Source organism: Rhodnius prolixus, unplaced genomic scaffold (assembly GCF_049639745.1).
Source record: "Rhodnius prolixus isolate KJV_2025 unplaced genomic scaffold, Rpr scaffold_3, whole genome shotgun sequence".
Taxonomy (NCBI): domain Eukaryota; kingdom Metazoa; phylum Arthropoda; class Insecta; order Hemiptera; family Reduviidae; genus Rhodnius; species Rhodnius prolixus.
In genome coordinates, this window is record NW_027411603.1 from 41,178,609 (window position 1) to 41,203,054 (window position 24,446).

The 24,446-nt window shown below is 32.3% G+C and overlaps 2 protein-coding genes across 2 annotated transcripts in view; one reads left to right on the plus strand and one right to left on the minus strand.

Annotated features, from left to right (window-relative positions):
• MCU (mitochondrial calcium uniporter) overlaps nucleotides 1-24,446 on the plus strand; it is a 286,499-nt gene that overhangs the window by 144,822 nt on the left and 117,231 nt on the right. The window lies entirely within an intron of this gene.
• Nucleotides 1-24,446, minus strand: part of LOC141452777 (uncharacterized) — a 59,804-nt gene that overhangs the window by 34,875 nt on the left and 483 nt on the right. The window lies entirely within an intron of this gene.

A 24,446-nucleotide genomic window follows, 5' to 3' on the forward strand; every position in this document is an offset into this window, starting at 1 on the left:
CTGGTTAAAAACTTGTCTTCTTAAAAATCATAGATAACGAGATTCTTCTGTGTTCATTAAAAAGGTCTGGCTCTTTCATCAGAAATAACCTTCATCTTGAAACGCTAAGTTTGGAGAAAGAAATTGCAAAGTTTTTAGAAGTTTTACTGAATAAAAGATGGTATTTTTCCAGTGTCATCAAGGTTGCTTTTGTTGTGATCCTTTACTTTCCCCTATGATGTAAACATATGTGACATTTCCGCCTTTGTTGTAAAATTGCTTTTTTATTTTTCTAATAGAACCAAAGGTGTCACAAAGGAATACATGTTTCGTTTTACTAGAACATTGGACATCTAATTTTCATCTCTCAAAGTTTACTTTGGGGCAACAGCAAAGTGGCGACTTTAGTTGGGAGATGTTGCTTGCCTTTGTTTACCGGGTTTACTAGAAATGTAATCCCCAAATATGTTCTCAGCGCTGAGTGAGAACAAGACACACAAACGCATGAAATCCTTAATTCTAACACCAAAAAGAGTTCTGTGGCTTCAAGATCTCATTTGATAGCTGTTTACGCTTCATAATATGCAATAGAACCGGTAAATTCTTGAACGATGGCCGAGGTATTGCCTTATTGGTGCCCGCAGGTGACGGATATAGATTCCGATTTTCTTACTGTCTGGTTCTCCTGAGATAACATCCTATTTGAACTCCTTCTAATGCCAACAAAAACTAACTAATCTAAATGTGATAGTTTCCTAAATAATTAGGCATTTCTGCCTACAGACCACAATAAAGACTGTGCAATACAGACTATGCAATTCAAATCATATTACTCCTCCATTAGAAGTGATTGTTAAAAGAATTTAGAACTTAAGCAAGTTCAATGAAGTGGTGCCTAATATAATTACGGCATATTTTTATCTTGATGCTTACAAACAAGTTCCCTAAATTACTTAAAGTCGCCTAGTAACTTACCTAGTACAGCGCAGTAAAAGACCAACTCTAGCTGTGCACTCATTTGCTCGGTTTTGTCAGCAAACTTAACAAAAATTAAGGGAGCCACAATAGTTCTTTTAGATCTCTGTGAATTTAGCTTTTTAGAGCCATAACTCTAAAATCTACAATCAAATATCCAAGTTTTAAAATCAAGAAATTTATTTCTTTAAACAAAGAACTTTACTTTGAGTAAAGTTCATGAAATTTTCATTTATTTCCGAGATTGGAGGAAATTTAAATGACTGCTTGCACTTCCATGTCATTTTAAATTATTTCCTGATATTCTAATAATAAATTAACATTAAGTGTCGGAAGTAAAGGTCATAGAATTTATCACAGACATGGAAAAAAGTTACATTTAAATACTTCCTTTACTTTGACATTTGCCCATTATTTTTTTATTTTAAATTCTTCCAAAAATGAAGCATAATTGAAGGGCAGATAACGGCCGAGTTAAGTCCAATGTTACCATTCAAGGTACGTGGAAATATAGAAAATTGAAGCGAGAGATAATGGAGTTGAACAAATAATGTCGGTTGTTTGCTGGTTTTATCAAAGTTACAAAGATGTAGTTTAGAAGTTGAAATTATGATGGAATATATCAATTGATTCGTTCATGATTGTGTACTTTATTACGGCCATTTATGTTTGTTTTTTATTGCATGTAAAGTATTCTTTATTATCTAAATCTTTATTTTTTTTAATGACCAAGTAATGGTTTTAGTTGTGTTGTTGTTTTCATTTTACTTCATCTACAAATTCCACCCTATCTTTTTCTTTCCTCTTAAGTCATTTTTCCATCTCTCAGTGCGTGGCGAGATAAAACAGTTTAGTGTCTGTACTGTAATAGTTGAAAGATTGAGACATCTGATTCGCTAAACATTAGTGTGCAATGAGGTCATTTAGATTCACTTTTATTTTTCCTCTGTAATTTTTTTTGCTTTTGCTTTAAATGTTTTGGAAAAATAAATACTTGTACTTAGAACTAATGCTTATTTGTTGTGAAAACTTGGCTTCGTAAGTACATTAATTTTAACCATTAAATGTGGGAGTTTTGACGACAAATCCCATACAAAGTAAGTTTTCTTATTTCTCTTAGTCGGCGCCAGCTGTGGATCTTGTAGTTTTAGCTCTGTCTCGGCCGATTGCCATTAATATAATGTACTTTTGGCGGCCCTCATAACAGTCTGTTTACATCCCACGATAGTCTGGGTATTCCTTTTTGTTTCCTTTCCAGCTTTCCAGAGTTATGATCATTTTTCTTTATTATAAATAAATTTATTTATTGAAAACTATAAAGATCATATTTGTTTTGAAGGTGGTTCCTAAAGTTTTCCTAAACATAAAGTTTGCCAAACTTGATGTTCAAGATGTAGGTGCATAAATCTAAAAAGAAGCGGTTAAATTTATGTGCAAGTATTTGCGATGCAGGTGTAAGCCTTCTTAGATAGGAAAAGGCAAATAAAACTTACTGTCAAACTGTATCCATTATTTAAGGTCAACATCTAAGGTTAGTGGAGCTCTTTCAGTCCACTTCCAGACTCTTGAACCATTGTGCTCAGCACTGAGCTAATCCTTCCAAGAGGAAGATAATAATTATTTTTAAGGCTCGTTGTGAGCGTATAAGATTGTTGAATTCGTAGCATATTCATTGCAAATCCGGCCTCTTGGACAGACCTCTCTTGTTAAGGCAATTCTGTCCATAATCGGAATAAAGGAGTTATCTTCAACTAGAGAGTAGCTAAGAGCAGCAATCTACATGAACGCAGGATTGGGCGTTCTGAGTCCAGTACATAAGTTTTATTATTGTTTCAATTATTATAACTTTTATTTACGCATACCTTACAAATAAATTTCAATATCTTTTTATTTACAGTCAACTGAGATAAATTGTTTGTTCAAGCCTTTTTAGCGTGTTAATATTTTGGGTAAGTTGTTAAGTAGCTGAAGGCTTATTGAATTGACAGGAGTTAAGTCTGTTAAACTAACAAATTAGTTTCTGAAACCCTTACTTTCATTACTATATTTATGGTCTTATCAATCCTTTAGTTGGACCTATAGAACTTAATATTCAGCATAAGCTTTCAGCGATTTTCCATTTTTTTAGTTTCATTGGCTCACAATAATAATATTTGCACGTAAGTGATTGCGAAACGTCAACTTTTTCAGTTCAGCTCTAGTCAAAATTGTCGATTCATTAAACATCCTTGGATATAATTCAAATAAATTCTTAATGTTCCAAAACTCATTAGAAAATGCATATTTGCTACATATTTTTACCATTTAGGTTTTTATTATCATTGCCACAATTCATTCTCTTTGTCTAACGATCGTGGAAGTAAATCATTGGAACAAGAAATAAGTGACTTTCGAAGCAAAAGAGAAGATAAAAACTTCATTAAGGTAATTCAATTTCTCACTTTATTAATCTTCTTTCATTTTTTTTCAATTCGCTCATATAATCTATTTTCTTTTATCATCTTCCAATATCTAAAAAAGACTTTTTTTTTCCTGGTAATAGTGAGTTAAAGTGAGATTTAAGATGAATGGCACAATAATTTTTTCAGCACATTAATATTTCCTCATTCCAGAGTTTCAAATGGGCCATTTTACGTCGGCCATTAAGACTACAATCGTTTAACATGGTACTTGCTTATTCTAGATACATTTGTTTTGAATTAACGATTTGCATTGTTTATATCCAACTAGATAAGTCCTCTTAACTTTGTACGAACAATTTTATACGGAGATACGAGATACTTCTACTTTCTACTTTGACACTGGATTCGGGCTCTCAGTAATAAAATCAGGACACTCTTAAGTCTTCTGTTCTTTCCAAAAATCCTTGCCTTACGTTTCCGCCATCCCGGACCAACCTTCGAGGCTTAACACAAAATTATATGAATTAAATTCAAGTGGGCTCTTATTTTATGCTTTTCAGTCATTTCTTCTAACTTTTATGTCGACATTATTGCAGATATTCTTTAATTTACAATTCATTACCTTGTCTACTAATTGCCAGACTCTCATATTATACCTCTTATTAATGAAAATAATTATTTGGCTGAATTTGATAAATGTACCTCACATATTTAGAACTTAGCCAAAAGCGATTTTGGTTATTTGTTTGTCTATTCACTACTGAGTTATACAGGAAGTCCCTCTAAACATTTAGATTTCATTTATATCTGGGATAATTAGCAAAAGTCTAAAGTCAACTAAAATTGTTGTGAAATAAGTTCAGGTTAATTTATATTCTTTTGGTTCGACTATTCTGAAAGAAGAGAACTTTAAAGGTAAAGTGCTTGGCAAAGCCTTCTGTGTAGACATCTAATTTCCTTTGGGCACATCCTCTCTGAAAATGCCTTGAATCTACCTATTGATTCATTGGAATTTTTAGTTAAAAGCTCTGCGTTTATTTATTCTTCAAGAATTTTTTTGTTCTTTTCTTATCTCTTTGTAAAACGGAAGTATTGTATTCGCACAGATTTACAATTTTAAGTTTTCGCCAGACAATCTTTAATGCTCTTTTACAAGGAAACTTGATTTTATCTGAGTTATTGGGGAAGAGCGAAGTTAAACTCTGTTGATTGAAAAATTGCATAATAATATTCCATTTATTTTGTGCCAAGTTATGTAGGGCAATTAAACAAATTAACGCTAAGACATTCTCTCATGTGAATGATTCACTTCTAATGAATTAAATACTTTTCCCACAGATCTGCACAAACGTTGCTAAAATTAAAATCTGTTTCTTTTTTAATTTTAACAATGAATGGACCAAGTTCCAAGGTTTTTCCACACGAAAAACGTAAATATTTATTTACTTTTACCACCACACACACACTCCGAGCTCAAAATATATCTTGTCAGAAAGTTTACACGTTTAAGGTTTCTTTATTTTTGTTTTGTTTGAATACAAAAGTCAAGGATGCTGCTTTAAAATAAAGATTATCTCATTTTGTATCGTGATCTGTGTTGAGAAGTTCTTTTTTTATTGTTTTTGATTTGTTTTCTAAATTAAATTAATTATTACAATTTGATTTCACCTGTGATTTCATCGCTGAAAATAGTTGCTTAATGTTCTTTCAAGTATTTCATTTTAAACATCCTAAATAGATTTACATTTTTATTTGGATACTTTAAATTACCTGATTTATTTGGATGAACCAAGTCAAATATTGGTTAACCATTTTTTAACTAGCTAGCTCTTAATGGTTAGACTCTGGTTGATCCTGTTTTGCTATTATAAAGCAGATTTCTGTACTTCTTCATGTAAGATTTCCATTAGGCGCAAACTATTGTTCTCTTCCAATTTAAACAGTTTTCATTCCGCTTTTAAGCTACTAATTGAAAACTTCAAAATTCTCTGTAATAATAGTGTACTGACGAGCGTACAATCACAGTACTTCTGGCTCAAAAATGATCTTATTTTTTAAAAATGTTCAATATGATACTGGTCATGAACTTCTTTTATATTTATATTAATATAATTTAAACATATTACTTGTAAATAGATAGTAACCCATTCGTGTGCAACCTTTATATAAGCACTGAGGATTCGTTGCTACAATTAGTGAAGTTGAACGTAATTTCAAAATATTTGCTCAAAAATTATGTAATTGTTGAACTAACTTGTGGACACTGGAACTAATATTTAAGAGCAGGACGGAGATATCCATGAGTGAGATCTCAGTGGAGAATATTCTTGGTAGGAGAACGTAAATAGTTGACATAGATCCACTTTTGCGTTTGGTTTGCGTACAAAACAATTTTCTTGCATCGCTTTGCTAACCTATTAATAGAAATTTGTTATATTTTGTACACGAGTTGGAACCGTGAAATATTCTGAACGTCATCCCATTCCAGGACTCCTCTAAAATTTAAGTTTTCCCTGAAGAAAAAAAACTCATGTTTCAATTATGTTGTGTAATAAACACTTCTAATCAAAAATCTCCCCCCAAAAGGGGGGAAAAACATTCTAACAAACATCGACTAATTTAAATGAACCTCCCGGATGTCTGACTTTGATTAAAACGCTTAAATTGGAAAATCAATTACAGTTTACTTCTTCTTGTAAGGTGTAAGAGGAGGAATAAAAATATGTTAAAACTGAAGTTATACGTAATGGACATTTTTCGACCATTCTTGCGAAGCCAATTAGTTTGTGAATAAATGAGTGTGTAGGACAGACGTTCATAACAGTTGCTGTTAGTTATGAAGAAGGGTGAACTGCTGACAGTTAGCCACAAGAGTATAATCATTTGGTTCAGGCACTAACCGGCCTCTTACGTTGACATGTAGGTGAGTAAGGTCTTTGCAGAGAAGTTCAACCATTTGCAAAATGGTAAAACCAGTAACTGTGGTAGTAGACGGACAGATAGAGGGAGCGGTAACCACAAATGGAATCTGGGCATTTCTGTTGTTGATGTGGTTGAATAGAGTTGACTTTTGGAATGATTTGTGTAACTTGTTATGGAATATTCCGCCTTACCATGAATATTTATTAGGATTTTAAATGTATGAATCAAGAATTCTAATGAGTTCATTAATTTGGCTGCAGCTTAAAAACGCAGCAGGAATACTGCAATCAAGCAGAGGCTCAATCAATTGCAGAAATATCATTCAATTGACAAAAACCGAATTAAAAGAAAATGAATAGACAGATTACCGTGTTTCATTCAAGCCTACTGTGTCCATGTAGCGCTTAACTTTTTTTTAAAAAACAAAAATAAGTGCTAAAAGTTTCGAAACTGTATCACCACCTGAAAACTATCATTTAACTAATTTCTTTTGCTAAATGGATGAACTTTGCTTTAATGGATGTAGGAAATCAAAGATGACCAAACGTGACAATGCTTTAACATGTGCAAGAAGCTATTCGTACTACCATCTGAATAAAGACATGTCTTTTGTTTTTCTGAAGCCCCTAAAAACCTATTCTGGTGAATTAGAAAAGAAATTTCAATTCAAAATCTAAAAATCTATTTATGCTTAAATGAAACACAATAATCTTATCCATTTTTTTTTTTTTAATTCGGTTGTTTAAACGTTAAAATATGTTACATCTAATACAAAAACATGTGAGGTCTTTTGGAAAAGTTGACATTTTACCTTGTTTGTCTCACTTTTGGCACTTCCGTATTCTCGATCTAATCTTATTTATCCCCAGGGAAGTGTCCTTGGGCCTGTACTCTACACCATATATACACTGCTGATATTCCTACCAATCCTCGTACCTTCCTTTTTACTTATGCCGATGATACGGCCATCCTCTCTCCTCATAAAGACCCGGTCCTTGCCTACCGCTTCCTCCAATCCCATATAGAATCTCTTGAGCCTTGGCTAAAGAAATGGAGAATTAAAATTAATGAAAATAAATGTAATTACATTACATTCTCCCTAAGGCGAACTATCCTTCCACCCGTTTACCTAAACCTCACTCTTCCTTCCCACAACAGATTGCGTTAAGTACCTAGGACTCTTCATGGACAAACGCCTAACCTGGAATCCACATACTAGACTCAAACGGAAAGAACTGAACAGACGATACAAACTTCTCTCTAGACTTCTCGACAAGCGATCTAAACTCTCTCTACAGAATAAACGACTTATCTACACTATGATACTGAAACCTGCCTGGACTTACGGAATGGAACTTTGGGGCTCAGCTTCCAATATCTACAGAATCCAATCCTTCCAGTCAAAAACTTTCCGTCGAATCGCTAATGCTCCTTACTTTGTTTCCAATCATACCTTGCACCGAGATTTCCTTGTCCCTTATGTTTCAGAAGCTGTAAGATCCCGTTACTTTAAATTCCACACATCAATCACCTCACATCCCAATCCTCTAGTAGCTCAACTTACTACTCTAACAGGAAATCCTCCCAGGCGGTTGAAGCGCAGGTGGCCACGCGATCTTCTAAATGAAGTAAGAGCCAATGTACAATAGTTGGAACTGTACCACTTTGGGAGTTTCACCAATGGGTGAATTCTCCCCTCATGTATTCATGTATCTATTCCATTATCATGTTGTATCAGCTTCACTTGATGCAGAATTATTCAGCAGTTGTGAAAATAAATAAATTAAAAAGAAAAAAAAAAAATCTTATTTAGAGTTGATGGACTGGAGACGCTTAACGTAAACAAAAACAAAACATTCTTCCGCCTTGATTGCATCGAACACAGACTTATATTCGGCTCCACTGGGACAAGAGTTCTATTGTGTTGGCCCACATTTATCTCTGAACAGGATGTAAACAGGATGAATAGGATGATAAACTAAAGAAGAAGAACGTGTGAAGAACTAACAACTTGAAATTCTGATTTCAGGGATATTGTCAGGCTGGAGTGCAGAATAAGCTAAATGCTTTCTCTGATTACTGAATGCTTAGTGCAAGTGCTTACTTTTATAACTATACAATAGTTAAGTTATATTTTAAGTATAACCATATTACAGAAAGGCTGCGAACAGAAAAAAAAACAGAAAGAATCATTAAAAAAGAACCAATGAATATTAAGCCTGATAAAACAGATATTTTCATGTTTGAATAAGATAAGCTTACTTTATTACCAGTAATTTTCAATATTTTTACGGTTTTTGAAAATTATTTATCTTTCTTTCACCTTTCTTAGTAAAATAACTTACTTTTGAGTCATTTCTCCAGCTTTTTATCAGCATTATCGTTTTCCTCAATAAAATTAATTTTTATTCTTTGAAAACCGCAGTTTTAAGCTCCGCCCTAAATAGCCACACTATAAGTTTGAGTTTATTCGCTACAAAGCTATATTCTGTAACAGAATAACAATGTCTCCGGAGGCTGGCAGAAGTCTCATGGTCTTAAATTACAAAAAATAAATAAATACAAATAATCCAGATCGTTTAAAACTTATTCTCCATTGGAATCCAAATTTGGAAAATTGAATTCGAAAATTGTCTTAAATTTATTCCACAATGAAATATCTCCAGTAAATTGTTTATAATTTAGAGAAAAATTAGTTTTTTAATAACTAAAAATTTAAACAGAATATTTACACGATATATTCTTGTAATTATTGGCCAGTTAAATGGAATATTATTCGAAGTTTAAATAATTGCGCCATTAAAATTATCACTTTTATTTTAAAATGACAGCTAATTACTTTGACCTTGCGATATGGGCAAAAGCAGTTATTATAATATAAAACGCAAAATTTCCTAACCAAGTTTTCTAAATTATTTTTTGTGTGAACAATTTATTCATTAATTCTGGATTTTAGCTGAATAGGTATCGAATTAACTTCTTTGAGGACGGATCAGTTAAGCTAAGGGAATTACACAACCAAAAGTAGTAGTTTACTAAATGGTTTTTCACCTTTGTTGAGATTATTTGTGGTTAATTGCCTACTACGATTCTCTCTAAACTTCGTATGTATCAAATACAAGTAGGGATGTGACATTAATTTTAATAGATATTTATAAAAAAAAAAGTTTAGTGCTCCAGGGAGTAAAAACAATTAAATATATTATAAACGTGTAAGGTTATTTTTAGGAAAAGAATTTTCTTTTTACTGTCACTCTTATTGCCATAAAATGATGGTTGGGTAAAGAAAATCTCTGCAGGAAAATATCAGCGATGGAACTTTTAAAAGAAACGATCTGTTCCATTTCAGGAAACTAATACTTTTGAAAGTTCACTGAGACAATATCTAAAATTCATGACCTCCTTATTTCGTCATAGAATTGTTCTCTTTCATTTGATCTTCACCTTTATTTTTCTTTTCGTAACGTTGCGAGTCTGTCAGCGGCCAACTATGGACACATCCTGATTTGATTTTTTATTATTTCTTTTTATTGTGTGCCATAAATTGGGTTAAATTTAATTCCAGCAAAGGAAAAAAAATAATCAAAGTATCCTACTTAATTTCAATTGGTCCAGGTTTGCTCTTTAATCGGATCGATTTGCTAACTAATTAGAGATTAGCATACATAGCGTTGGTTATCTCATTAACAGTAATGATCAGATCATTAACTTTTCCTTTACAAATAGTTTTCATTACTGTTATTTAACGATAAAACTTGCTTTAAAAGAAAATTATCTAAAATAATTAAAGTTGTTTTTCCTTTTAAAGGACAATTTTAGAGGTCAGATAAAAATATTAAAAAAATTAGCTGGTTATCTTCAAGGTTCCTAAAGTATTTTTTTTTTTTAAAGCTGTTATATACCGGCCCATCAGTCTGTTACCGACCATGGGGAAACTGTTGGAAAAATTATTGCTAAAACGCATCTGTCCTATTCTTGAAACTGCAAATGTCATCCCCTCTCATCAGTTTGGATTTCGTCAACAACACAGTCCCATACACCAATGCCATAGAGTAGTGGACGCCATTTCTTCTTCTCTCGAACGGAAACAATATTGCTCCGGGGCCTTCCTTGATGTAGCTCAAGCCTTTATCGGGTATGGCATCCGGGGCTGTTGTGGAAGTTAAAGAGAAATCTTCCTTCTATTTACTACTTAATTATGAAATCTTATCTTACAGACCGTTTTTTTCAGGTTAGTTGTGGCTCTGCCACTCCTGATTACTCTCCTGCTCTAGCCGGCGTCCCTCAAGGTAGTATACTTGGTCCTCTTCTCTATACTGTATATACAGCAGACATACCGACTCACACTAACACAATACTATGCACTTACGCTGACGACACCGCCATTCTTGCTTCCAGTTCCGACCCTGTAACAGCTTCCACTCACTTACAGACACACTTAGACATACTTGAACCTTGGGCCAAAAAATGGCGATTAAAATTTAACTCTCAGAAGTGTCAATACATCACTTTTACTCTGCGACGCCGTACTTCTCCACCAGTCAGCTTTAACTCTATACCTCTTTCTCCTGCAAATTTAGTTCGCTACCTTGGGATGTATATCGACAAACGACTAACATGGAACCCGCATACTAAACTAAAAAGACTGGAACTCAACAAACGGAATAAACTGTTACTAAGACTAATTGGCAGACGGTCGAAACTTCCAATAGAACATAAACGACTATTATACAACACCATACTTAAACCAATGTGGACTTATGGACTCGAACTGTGGGGTTCAACCAAACGCTCAAACTCACAAAAAATCCAGGCCTTTCAATCAAAAATTCTCCGTCAAATTACAGATGCTCCATTCTACGTTTCAAACTCTTCTCTTCATAAAGATCTCAACATACCCTACGTGACTGAAACAGCTAAAACTAAATACCGAAAATTCCATAACTCTCTTTCTCTATGCTCTAATCCTCTAATCCAAAATCTCGCCTCCATAGCTATTCCGGACAACCCCCCACGGCGGCTGAGGCGTTGCTGGCCCCGCGACCATCTCATGGATTGATAACCAACTCAAGCGGGAGTGTTGCCAGGGGGCAGCTTCTCTCCTCCAGCCAATCACGTCCATAGCATCATTCATCGGATTTGCTGATTGCATTGTTTGTTTTGTAGATAGTAAATGGCAAATAAAAATTAAAAAAAAAAAGCTGTTATTCTTGCTTTTAATATGAATTGTGAATAATTTTGATTCCTAGGAAAATTGCTTTTATATAGAATGGCACTGAGTCATAATAAACCACCCTTACATTGTAAAGAAAGTTGCTATAAACCAATATCACCGCAATCTAAAAGAACTAATGTGCTAAAATATAAAAAATTTATAAGTGTAGTTTCTAGTGAAGATGTGTAATTATTAGCAGCTATTTGCTTGTAGGTGCTTTAAACGCAAAAAAGATGCACTTATCATCTTAAGCAAAGAACACTTATCATGTGTCTCGCTAGAAAGCTCTGAAGAAGTGGCAAACGTCCACTTCCCTCTGCTAGAAATCTCTCCTAGATTTGGTCACCAAAGCAGAAAACTAGAACTTTAAATGTTTCTAGGGTTGAGAACATGAATTGTTTTGATTTAGTTCTAAACTTACGCAACGAAAAGTTTCAAATTTATGCTTGTATAGTATTTAAGACGCAATGCAATCCAATTATGTTCGGTTATCTGCTTGGAATGTTCTACGAACTAAGATTTATAAGTTTACAGGTTCTTACCACTAAGTGAATCTATCTGTTTACAAGAAACACTAATTTATTGTAAAAGTTTAGTCACATCAAGGACCTGAAATATGAGGATAATGATTAAAGCTTTTTTCCCTCCGGTTCTTTTACAAGGAAAATTGGAAAAACTTTTCGTGACTTTTCCAGTAAAATTTTCAACTCAATATTCCAAATATTCAATCTTAAACAGAGAAAGAATGATAACTGTTTCCAAAACCCATCAAAAGTAGAAACCATTTATATAAACCTTAATCTTTGAAAATCTCTTTAACTAAAACTAAACTGTAATTTTATTTAGCCAGCAGATTTGTCAGTGTTGTGAAGGTGTTGAAACAAAACCCTAGGAAGGCGTAGGAAATAACTAAGGCACCCTTTGGAATAAACTTCGGGGAAAATGAACCAAATAACATCCTCTTCTTCAGAGATCTTGGCATTCCTGCGGATCCTAACAGCAAGCACATCACTCAGATTTACACATTCTTCGTTCATACTTTACACATAGTGTTACAATTAATTGTTAGTCCTTAATTAGTAGTTGAGCGATTTATTGTATTTGATTAGGCAAACTGTGCTTATTATCCAAATCGTTTTCTTCCTTTATCCATAATTTTTATGTCAATCACACACACCAAAGCATCAATGCGCCCGTTTTTATTCTGCAATCCATGAAAATTGCATCCATTTTGGCAACTTCTAAGACAGACAAGTAACTAGCAAATTTGTATATAGACGATATTTTTCACTGTCTCTAGATTGCCTTAAAATTTTTTTTAATTTCTAGTTTTCTTTGATAGAATTGTAAGTTTAACTCAAGCAAAAAACGGAATCTAATTCTCTTGCTTAATTTAAATTAACCGGGTTTGCGTTTTATCGGATTGATTTTCTAGCAAATTATAGAACAGCATCCTTTGCGTAGGTTATCTCATCTACAACAGTTTCTTTTCAAATATCTACCATCACCAGCAGCTATTTAATTTATCTTTTATGCTTAGTATATCTTTGTGCACATAAGTTCATTATGCTTGTAATTAAACTTTCTTTTCCCCTAAATATCTATAGGATTATTTCATCTAATGTACTTTTATATTATTTCATAAATCGTTCCAAGTTGGGAAGAAAAAATATTAAGGATTGTAGTTTCAGAAGGTCGTGTCACTGGTCTCATCAGGTTTTTTTAAATGTTACCAAATCTTGATATTGTGCGAGTAATTCTCTGAGTTTCGACCATAAAGAAACTAATCTTAGAGTGAATATGAGATTTAATTCACCTTATGGTAATTCGTGCAAGGGTGACTGTAATTTTATTTGACCGACTACTAAAAAAAAAAAAGAAAAAAAACAAACCGAAATCACGCGAATGTTTTAGTGCGTTCAGAACGTTGTGGTACACGCACCTTAACTTAAATACACGAACTCACTGCCCCCTTCTCGGCTGACCTTTCATATTTTCTGACCATTTGACATTCTTCCAACATTTCGTGTCGCCGGTTTCTATTATAGTTTATCGTGGTTATGAACGTATTTATGTTGATTATTTTAAGATGTTAATTAAAGTTTACTTTCTAGGAGTATTGAGACCAATTATATGCTAAACCATTAATCAAGTTTAGTACCAACACTCGTCAAAATGTCCCCAATACATTCATTTCAGGTTATCCATATTCTTTTGCAGCTTGTTTGACGAAAATCTTTACATAGATTTGCAAGGGAATACACGGAATACATTAGCTTCTAACTGGGAAACCTTAATCCACACAGTTCTGTTTAGTAAGCAGTAAAGGTGTAGTTAATCTGTGGCTGCGAGCTACGAAGGATTCGTCCTAACTTAAGCTCTAAGAGAACTGTGAATGACAGGTAACTTTGTACCCATCAGCTGTCAGTTGCAACAAGAGACTGCATCACAAGTGGGCTAGTCATCCAATTGAGATTTGAAATCTCAGATTTCATTCGCCAAATTGAACAAATCAGCGTTGAACTTTTTAATTTTTACAAATTATTTCTTTAGATTTTTCCTTTATGTTTTTATACTACGAAACTAGACTTGACCCATAAATAAATTACCATTAATTAATAAATCAAATTTAAAATATTTGTTTATTAGACTAATCAACGAACTTGCGACTATACACGACAACTTCACCGTAATTAAGAGGAGAACAGATGTTAATACATGTGTGTGCTGTCGCGTACCGCAATAACACCCATTGCATAGTTCCGGTATCCGGGCAGCTGTAGTTCCGGTAGAGCACATATAATCTATTGACCTCCCACTCTAAACCGGAAATGCTGGTCCACTATACATTTGCAAAGCGATACTATTAGAGAGTGTTCACTATAATAATCTTAACGATATTTACCAAACATTTATTATACGTATTACTGAATATGTTGCAAATTTGGGATTCATCGTTTACATCGAACACTTTTATATTGATTATGAGCAGGTGGAGGCAGCATTTAAAATGGGCTTTTTTAAAATAAAATTCTGAACGCCAGAGTAGGTATTAACTTCTTATTTTTCATTCACTTCGCCTCAATTTTGTGATTAGAGAAACAAACGGATATTCTTGTTAATTTAATGAACTCAAAACCAGAAAAACTAAAGCAAAAAACTGTAACATTTCTATTAATTAAAACACAATCTCCTAATATTGTGAAACTCTTTGTTTTCTTAACTTTATTCATTGTTTCACACAAATCTTATTATTATTGCATGAAATATGCAGCTAAGTATACTATGTACCAATTTTTGCATTATATTAGTACAATAGTAACATAGTTTCGCTTTTATAAAGCACAAAAGTTGTATAAAATTATTTAATAACTCTAGGATTTTTGAATACATTTAAAATAAATTTAAAGAAATGAATTCTACAAGAAATTAGATGAAGATACACTTTCCAAACTATATTAAAGTGGGCATGAGCTTAAAATTGACTTATGCTTTACTCGGATGTAACAAAGTATTATTTTTAAAAGTATCGATTTAATTTTGTGTTACTTCAAACATATTGATGTTGATTTGATTCTTCATAATGTTTTATTCCCTTTTGTTTCTTCTTCTTCAAGTTTTCCATCAATTTTTTGGAGGAGATTAATCACGATCTTGAGAAAGATAAAATCTTCATCAAAAAAAATAAATAAAACTATCACAAGAAATGGATAAAACCAGCGATAATTCATCGCCAGTAATTACTTCGTAATAGTTACTTAAAAAACACTGAAAAGAATTGAAATCCAGACCTATATAAAAAGAATGAGTGATTTTTTATACTCAAACAAGTCAATTCTACAGAACTGCTAGTTTTTACAGTCAGGTTTGTACTTACATCGTAATATATTCTTAATAAACATTGCAAATCTTTAGAATCTTGGCCTGGGTTAACTGAGAAAGAGTGAATTTTAATCTTAATTAATCCATTATTAAAGCAGTGCTAGTTATTACTGTCAGGCTCGTCCTTACTTCATAATATATGCATAAAAACACAGGAACAAAGACGGAATTCCAGCATAGAAATAGTGTAGCTTTAATCTCAAAATAACAATTACTAGAGAAGTGCTGAATGTCACAGACTTGGTAGTCTTTATTTCACTATAAAAAGTCCCAGATCGTCCGAAAAAGAGAGATTTAAGTCTTAAAAAACCCATTTATTACAGCTGGGCTTGATGTTAATGGCTGGATCGTTCTTTTTTCATAATATAAACTTTAAAAAAAAACGCAAAATGTTGGAATTCTGACCTAGATCTTCCAGAAAATAAATATTTTAATCTCATAAACCATTGACCAGGGTAAGGCTTAGTGTAACAGGCAAGGTTGTGCTTATTTCATTATTTAAACTTAACAAAAACTGGAAAAAGTTAGAAGTAAAAAAAGAGTCATTTTAATCTTTGATATCCATTTACTATAGTAACACTGGATGTTACAGACAGGGTCGTCCTTATTTCGCAATATATGCCTAAAAAGCACTGGAAAAAAACGAAATCCAGACCTAGATTCTTTGAACTGTTAGATGTTAACACTAAATAAGCACGTACTAGCTCAGGGCTGGATGTTACATTGGAGCTTGTCCTTATTTCAGTATAGAAACCTAAAAATCGCTGGAAAAAGAAGAATTTGAGCCTGGATAATCGGATTTGTAATCTCAAATCCTATACTTCAGCGGAATTGGATTCCCTGGTGATCACTTTATCTTGTTATTCGACCAAGAGTCGTTGGCTGGAAGTGATTTGCTAGAAAATGGTTCTATTTTCAATAAATTAAACTTCATATATCCACCAGCTAAATGCCTATCACACTTTTATTGCAAACATTAATGTTAATTTTCTTATTAAAGTTCCGTTTTATAACAATTACTATTTCATCATCAAAATGAAGAAGCAAAATTTAATATCTTGCAATTCTCTGTTTTTGAGTTATTTTGTTATTTTACACAAAGGAACACAGCTGACACAGACAAAACGGATATTTCCAATAAATCGTAAAAATCGAAAACCGATACGACCACCAATATCTTCTCTTATTAGTCAGTGAAATGTCTTTTTTAAAACAAGTGGTACGTCTAAAATGAACACTAAAACAAATTTACAGAAAACGTTTGCTTTCAAAAACAATTTACAAGAGGATTAAAACTAAAAAGCAGTTATTATATTAAAAGTAAAGATGACGCAATTTAGCAACTGATATACAGACACATCTAAATTATGAATTATATACAAAACAACCAAAGACTTATTTGGAATCCCAAATTTCTTGATTATTGAGATGAGAGCAATACGAGTATCCCAAATAGTCCAAGTGTAAATTTTATCCTAAAGATTCATGTAACTTTCTAAAAGTATTAATTAATAGAGGTGCCCTCATTCAGATTTTGTTAATAAATTATTTATGTCAATGTTCGCTAATGAGGACTGTCGAAGAAGATTCCATTAATCGTACAAACTTCCAAGTCTACGAGAATATTTTGGGCATAAGATATTGCTAAGTATATACGAGTATGTGAATTGAGTACAAGCACTTTTCAGTAACTTAATTAGGGGTTCCATTGTCGTAATATAAAAAGAATTCTTCTCATCAACGTTGCTGTGAACTGTTCTTACTGTTATTGTGTATTTTCATTATGAGGAACAATATATTGATTTAACAGAATAAAAACTAGCATAATTTATTAAATGATCTGTTAGTATAAATGCTCTCACTTAAACTTTCATTCTGCTTTTGTTACAAATTAGTAAGTATTCTTAAAACTGGACGTTTATAATTAAGTTAACTATCTTTGTATTCCTCACAAATAAAGTTTTGTGCTTATGCTTATTAAGATGCTACCTAAACGCGGAATTCACACCTCTTATGAACTTAGAAACCTAATTCATTAAAGCCTACTACACCCTGTTCTGTTATTTTTATTTACTTCCTTTTTTAAAAAAGCCGGAAATGTGATGAAAATTTATTTTCACATTTCAGCACTGCAATTTAAAGTTAATTTACTTCACGAATATTAAAGTTAAACTCGTGTTAGGAAATAGACTAAGTTAAACCTGTAGTATGGAAAGACATATCGACTGAGATATAGACCTATTTATTTTCGAGTAAGCAGTTGAGACTTCCAGCTCTTTGCGCTTTCTGTCTAGAAAGCTGGAGAAATATAGGGTAGTGAATTAGTGGAGCATCTCTAGTTAGACTCTGTTATCTTTATCCAAAATTTCTAGAAAGGGTATTGGAAGGAAGAGATGTGTTGTAACTAAAAAGTGGTTATTCCTAAATGCTGACTCACTTCATAATTCCTAGGACTTTCCTAGAGAACCTGGGAGTTGATTTATTTAATCACCTAGAAGTGGCTGTGGTCTCACATGCCTCACTGGGGCTCTGTAGATCTATTTGGTTGTAGCATCCAGTATGACCCAATAATTCAAACACACTAAACAAAGAAGTTACATAAGGATACTGCCATGTCAATAAAAATTTGTCTTCCACTTTAGGAGAAAACGCGAGTTATTATTTTATCCTCGCAACTAAGAGATGGTAGTACGATTAAATCAATTTTTGATTCAAAAATCTGAGATTTTGCTTCAAGATTAGTTTAATGACCACCTCACTCCTGTTCATATAAAACTATTTAATTACAATTAATCATATTTAAAAAACAAAGATCAATAAATAGAACTTCAGTAGATCAGGATTACGAAGGACGAAGTGAACTCATATGCGTGCATGTTCGTGGTGGAAGAAGTTTCTTAGATTACATCATTCCGTACAAGAACAAGGCTAAAGTTCAGTGTACTGTAAAAGAAAGTGTTACTTCTATTATTGTAACTTAAAGACACGATTACATTCTTTTTAAGGTCAAAACAGTGGACAAACTGGGTCATTTGCAAATTATGACCCTTTTTTTTAGTGTTGAACATTTATTTTTGGATTAAGTATTTTATTTTTAGATTGACTGAACGCCAAAAGAAGGCATCTATTGCCTTAAGAATTACCTAAGCGACTAAATTGGAACTCGGAGCGAATCCTGTTCCACAAGGCACTGCACTCAAAGAAAGAATATAGTACCATCATCCTCTTTAAGTTTAGCCTATCCACTTAGCGATGTCAAGGCTTTTATCCTCTGTCACTTCAGTAACATAACCTCCTCTGTTTTCGACTTATCAAAGACTTCGTACAGCAATTGTAATGCCGGCAAACAGAAACTTTGGAAATGAAGAAACCACTTCCGACTTTTGTGTAACCCGAAAAGGAATTTTTAATTCAAGCCTGACTTTTTCACTTACAGGATATAAATAAAGCTCCCTTTCATATGTTTGTAACTAAGTTATTTTTCATTGACTATTGTTACAAAAAGTAAAAAGTATAGAACAAAGAATTACTGAATCGATTTGAATGTTTGGACATAGCTACGAATATGCTACAATTGTCTTAGGCCAAGAGATCATAATGCAATTTATCGAACAACTCTAGTCTTCGAATCGTCAGTATCCATTTCAACTTGAACAATAAAACAAGAAGTATATCCATTTTACCATCAGCAATAAAAATGAAGAAACAATCCTAGGAAGTCTTACTGAAAAGAAAGAACGATAACTTCAATACATTAAATGAACTTAACACAATAGACAGTCGCCTAATTGCAAAATCAATAAACCAAAAAGTTAGTAGATATTTCCCGTAAATGAACAAACAATTATCTTTAATTTATAAAACAATATGAGCTGTTTTTTAAAAAGCCATTATATAAATTATTACTTTTTAGTTTACCCACAATATTTTCAATTAAAGTTAAAATTAGAGCGAGAATTTGTGCTTACATCGTAACCAGTTAAGTATGCCTGCTAATTTACTAGACTAGAATAGTTATAATAGAATTGCTGCAATTAATCGTTATGAAATTCTGTGTTTTCCTATTTAATAGCTATTTACAGCAATGTTTATTGAAGATTTTCAAAATAGTATTTTAGAAAGTACATATTGTGGCCCTTGTTTAAGTATTGTTTAATTGAAAGTTCCTTTTAATTTAAATTAATAAATAACCCTAATTGGTTAGATTCACTGCCACTATAGTTAATGATCCTGGTTAAAGATGCACCAATCCAACAGATCGCAAAGAATGATGTAGGATTTATTTACATCTTTTGTTAAAATCAGACAGATTTCTGTTATAGAAGACTTACTAGGTTTTCGGTTAATGATAAACTCGGGGCCATTAAATAGAAACACTTTGCCATTTCTTATCCAAATTGAGAAGAATTCTTCTTTAGCCTCTAATGCTGCGGGAATTATGGGAAACGAGGGAAGTATTACAAAATAAGGAGTTTACGCGACCTTTTAGTTTAGAGAGGATTTTTTTATATTGTAGTGGCATTGATGGTTACCACACTCCACTCGTGCTAATCGTTGGAAACTGTAGTGCTTCGTCTACAATGGAGAATGTAATTCTGATTGGTCGAACGTTCGAACGTCGCTGCTAATAAGAAGGCACATAAGTTCAAATGTTACTATAGATTCTACATCGTAAGCGATGCCTAATGGACGCCCTAAATTAATCTAGAGTAGAAGGAATGTTTTGAAATCAAGAGCTAGGCTTAAAATTTTAAGCTATCCACGGCAACAATGTAGACTTCGCTTCAAAGCAATTTCTAAGTCCATTCTCTTAGAATCTTTTGATTCCTTTGTTTTCTCTTGTCCTAGGCTGTAACCCGCGCATTTGATCGGCTGTTTCTCCATTTTCCATCAGAGTAGTCCTTTGCAGAATTAAAAACTACCTCTGGGAGTTTTCCTGATGATGGAATTCCAGTTCTACCTCTTTTTGTCTTTTTTCCTTCCACTTTTCTTTGGTAGCACACACGTACACTCTACCTACAAGTAGTTTCTTATTGTGAAGTCAAAGATCTATGGCTCACCAGAATAACTTAAACTGGGAAGGATTTGTTTTGGACTATCTAGAGAGAAAATAAAAAAATAAAAGCTATTATAAAGCTATCTAGTAAAATAATATTACCAACAATTCTCCATTCAATCCTGGCAAGTCAAAGTTCAGTTAAATACAAATTAAGCGAATATATTTCAGAAATGAAAGCTTGAATAGGCATTGTTTTCAACGCGCTGTGAAAAGATCGTTTAGTTAAATTAGGTCATATGTTTTTTTATTCAATAGGGCCGTGTGCTGACTTAAGAAGGTTATTATTCATCGCCCAAGTTCCCTGAAGGGGAAAGTGATCCAGCGAGGAGTCTCTCTCCCTACCCACCTGAAATGCATAAACAGAACTTGCACTTCCTTACAAAGTACCTTTGATAAGTTTCTTATCCAATACGATAATGTCTTTCAAAGTAACTATCAACACTTGTAATTAAATCTAGTTGAACAAAAGAAATTCCCATCATATTTTCTCAATTTTTCCAAGCAAATTAAGAGCAGCTGCTCTGATACTGAAATTTTCGCTCATGCATACGGAAAATTAGACTTGATTTACACCTTAAATATATTTCTTTCTGTGTCCTTATTATCGTTTTGTTTACTAAACGTTAATTCAACTAATTATCCAGCGAATCTAGATCTTCTTATTTAATTTCCTTACGAGTTGTTTGTAATTTAACTGCAGTAACTTTATTATTTGAGAAATGAAGATCATTTAATTCATGATTACATGTACATATATATATAAATATAGTAACATTTCAATCATAAATGCTAATTAACGTTAAGTAAACTAATCATCCAATAATACACGGTATAATTTACTCCCTTATTTACATTTATGAATTATTGAAATATATTTAATTAAATTCAACTTACAAGTTTTAAATGCATATGTATAAATTACTCTCTGATTTATTATTTGTTGTAGAACGTAATGTTGACAGGTTGTTTCATTAAATAGGTCAGTATTTTTTTTGTAGTTTTTATGTTCAGTATGCTCTGCACTTAGTACTGCTTAGACCGATCGTAGTGCAGCAGTGCTGAATATTGTTTTTACCTCCTACAGAAATATAATTCTGTTTTACCTAATCTCTCTCTTACAGCCCAAAAAATTAATTATTATGAAAGAAATTTAAGAGAAATGTTTTTTTTTAAAGAATAATATAAGTTATGGTTGCAGTATTTCCCAAAATCGTATATTCACAGATAGCCTGCTAATGGGATTCGATTTGTTATCTTTGGTACTTCCGAAACTTTGTTAAAGACGAATCCTAGCAACCGGAAGAACTATTTTAATGTGATTTTCCTCAAGTATTTCGGCATTTTCTTGAAAATAAATCCGCTTCTCTTTAAAATCAATTTTCATTTCACAAACATTTGAAAATATATATAAATGTAACCTTGAAAATTGATATATGTAGTTTTATTTTGGCATTTTATCGAACATGATCTATGTAATTTTCCTAAACTAGGTGTGATAATTCCATTTATCTTCATAGCAACTTTGCATATCATCACTTTCCAATGTTATTTATATCTTCCTTTTTTAAAAGAGATCTAAGTGAGTTTTAGATAGAGAGAGATCTGTAAGTTAATGATTTATTGACCAATCAAGTGATGCTGAAAATTAGATCATAAAATAGTATTAAAATATCTAATCCTTTCATTCTTAGACGAGACCAACTACAATCCTCAACACCATCTTAATTATTATTCGAATGAAACAAAATTCTTCCAGAAAATGTATCAATTAATATATTTGTAATAAGTAATCGCTGTAAGACATTGCGTGCGTGGGTTCATTATTTTCAGCTATTTATTTGGATAAAAGTATTTATCACCGACATCAGTTGCTCCGAAAGTGAATTAGTCAAATATCTACCCATAATCAGAACTTGATCACTCAGCAATGGTCTAGTTTGTGGAACGGTGTCAGCGGGCCAAAATCATAATATTACCAAATAATTCCAACAAATTTTTTGAAACTTATAATTAAATATCCATTTCTGCAATTAAACGCATGCAAGATTCGACAAGAATTTTTGAAGTTATTGTTGCAAACTGGTAGTGGTTAATCCTTGAATGGTGGATAGATTACCTTAAGAGAAAAGCTGCTTAAAACATTTGTCTAAGTTCGGTGAAATCATAATTGTTATTTTTGATGTAAGAAACAAATAAGTTTTTCCTAATTAAATTTTGCCAAAGAAGTGAATGAAATAAAGAGTAAGAATGTGGGATAGAACGAGACTACAATACAAGATAAATCAACATGTGTTATTATATCGCAACAGCATTTCTTTGCTCTCGTTAGGCAATAAACGAATTAATTAATACACGTAATCTTTTATTATTATTATTTTAATCATAATACTGGAACTTATCTACTCCTTTCAATAAAAAAATGGTAATAAAATATATAATTAAACAGTTTTATTGTTGTTTCTATTGTTATTTTATAGTATTATTTTATCTGCGTATAAATATTGAATTTAAGATAAGAGTAATAAGTTCATTAACCTAATTCATTCTAAAAAACATATTATTTTATTCTCATCTTGCTAGTAAGTATGGAATAGACCCGCATCTACAATTGGGTGTACTGGGAATTTAAAAGTTTTACTATGAGACATGTTCAGAGAATATATTTTCCCTGTTATGAGGTATATTTTCCGTTTTGAATTTCCATCGAAAGAAAAGTTTTGACATCTCTTAAGGGACAAGTGTTTTTTTTATCAGCTGAACTTCTATTGTCCGTATCTATCCTCTTGATAACAACTTTTGAATAGATTAACTGAAACTATTTACATAGTTTCTACTTATTTTCAAAGATTTATATATCAAATTTTTGAGACTTCTTTTATTTTTACACATAGCTCTGTTTATAACTTTGTCCCAATTATTTTTACAGAAAAATTAGCTTTAGGGCAGTTTTAGAGGAGTAAAGGACAAAAGATCGGCGTAGTCTAATAGTTTTTGATAAAAAAAAAAAAGACTTCCAATCTGACAAGACAACTTGAGACTTTTCTCATTTGGTGTTTAGTTTTCTGTTCATAGCTTAAAAATGATTGCAGCTATTTGCTTTTAAGCAAACATACTGCCTTCTTCACTTGTTGCTCTTTCTGTTTTAATTAATATATTTTGTTTGAGGAAATGCATTTTAAGGAGGATCTGTTAAAAGGAGTGACAAATATAAAGACTATATTTCATAGGGGAATATGTGCCATTATCGTAATATTAATATCAATAAGCAGATAATTAACTGTATAGAATTAGGATAAATAAAATTCTATATTTTTGAAATTTGAAAAAATGTAAGTAGTATGAAAAAGTGTGCTCCGATTCGTTTCTCACTCTTTCTCTTAACGCTATAGCAGGGATTTTTTTTCCTTTTCTTCTGCCTTCGAATTACAATTTATCGGCGATTGTCACAAAAGCACTGTTGCTCGTGAAATCAAGAGAAAATATTTCTACTTACATCTTGGTGTTTCTCACACCCAATCTGTATTATACAAAATGACAACTGCTGATTTTTTATTAGAATACTTGATAATTGTTAAAAAATATTTCCAGAAACTACTTCATTTCCTTTTACCCATTTCCTGGTGTGGCTAGCGCTGGCTGTTGGTATTAGAAAGTTTCTACTGAAAATAATTAATTCCGTAATCATTGGGCATGAATCCCTTTTTACATTTTTTTCCCCTGTAACATGGTAGCCCCAGCTGGCAGTTAACTCAACTTTAGTAGCGTTTGTTTTTATTTTGTTTCTATTCTATTTCAAATTCTTCTCCAACTGATTACGAACAGAGTGTATACTTTTAAAAAAATTTTAGGGAATGATCTAGATTATTTGGGAAACTAGAACGAGTATTCTACGTTAATATACCTAATAACTTGCGAGATTAAATTAAATTGCTGAATATTTGTGAGGTAATGGTTATTTTCATTCTCTTTGGCGTATAGTTCTGAAAATACGGGATATTTTTATGGTGTTTTA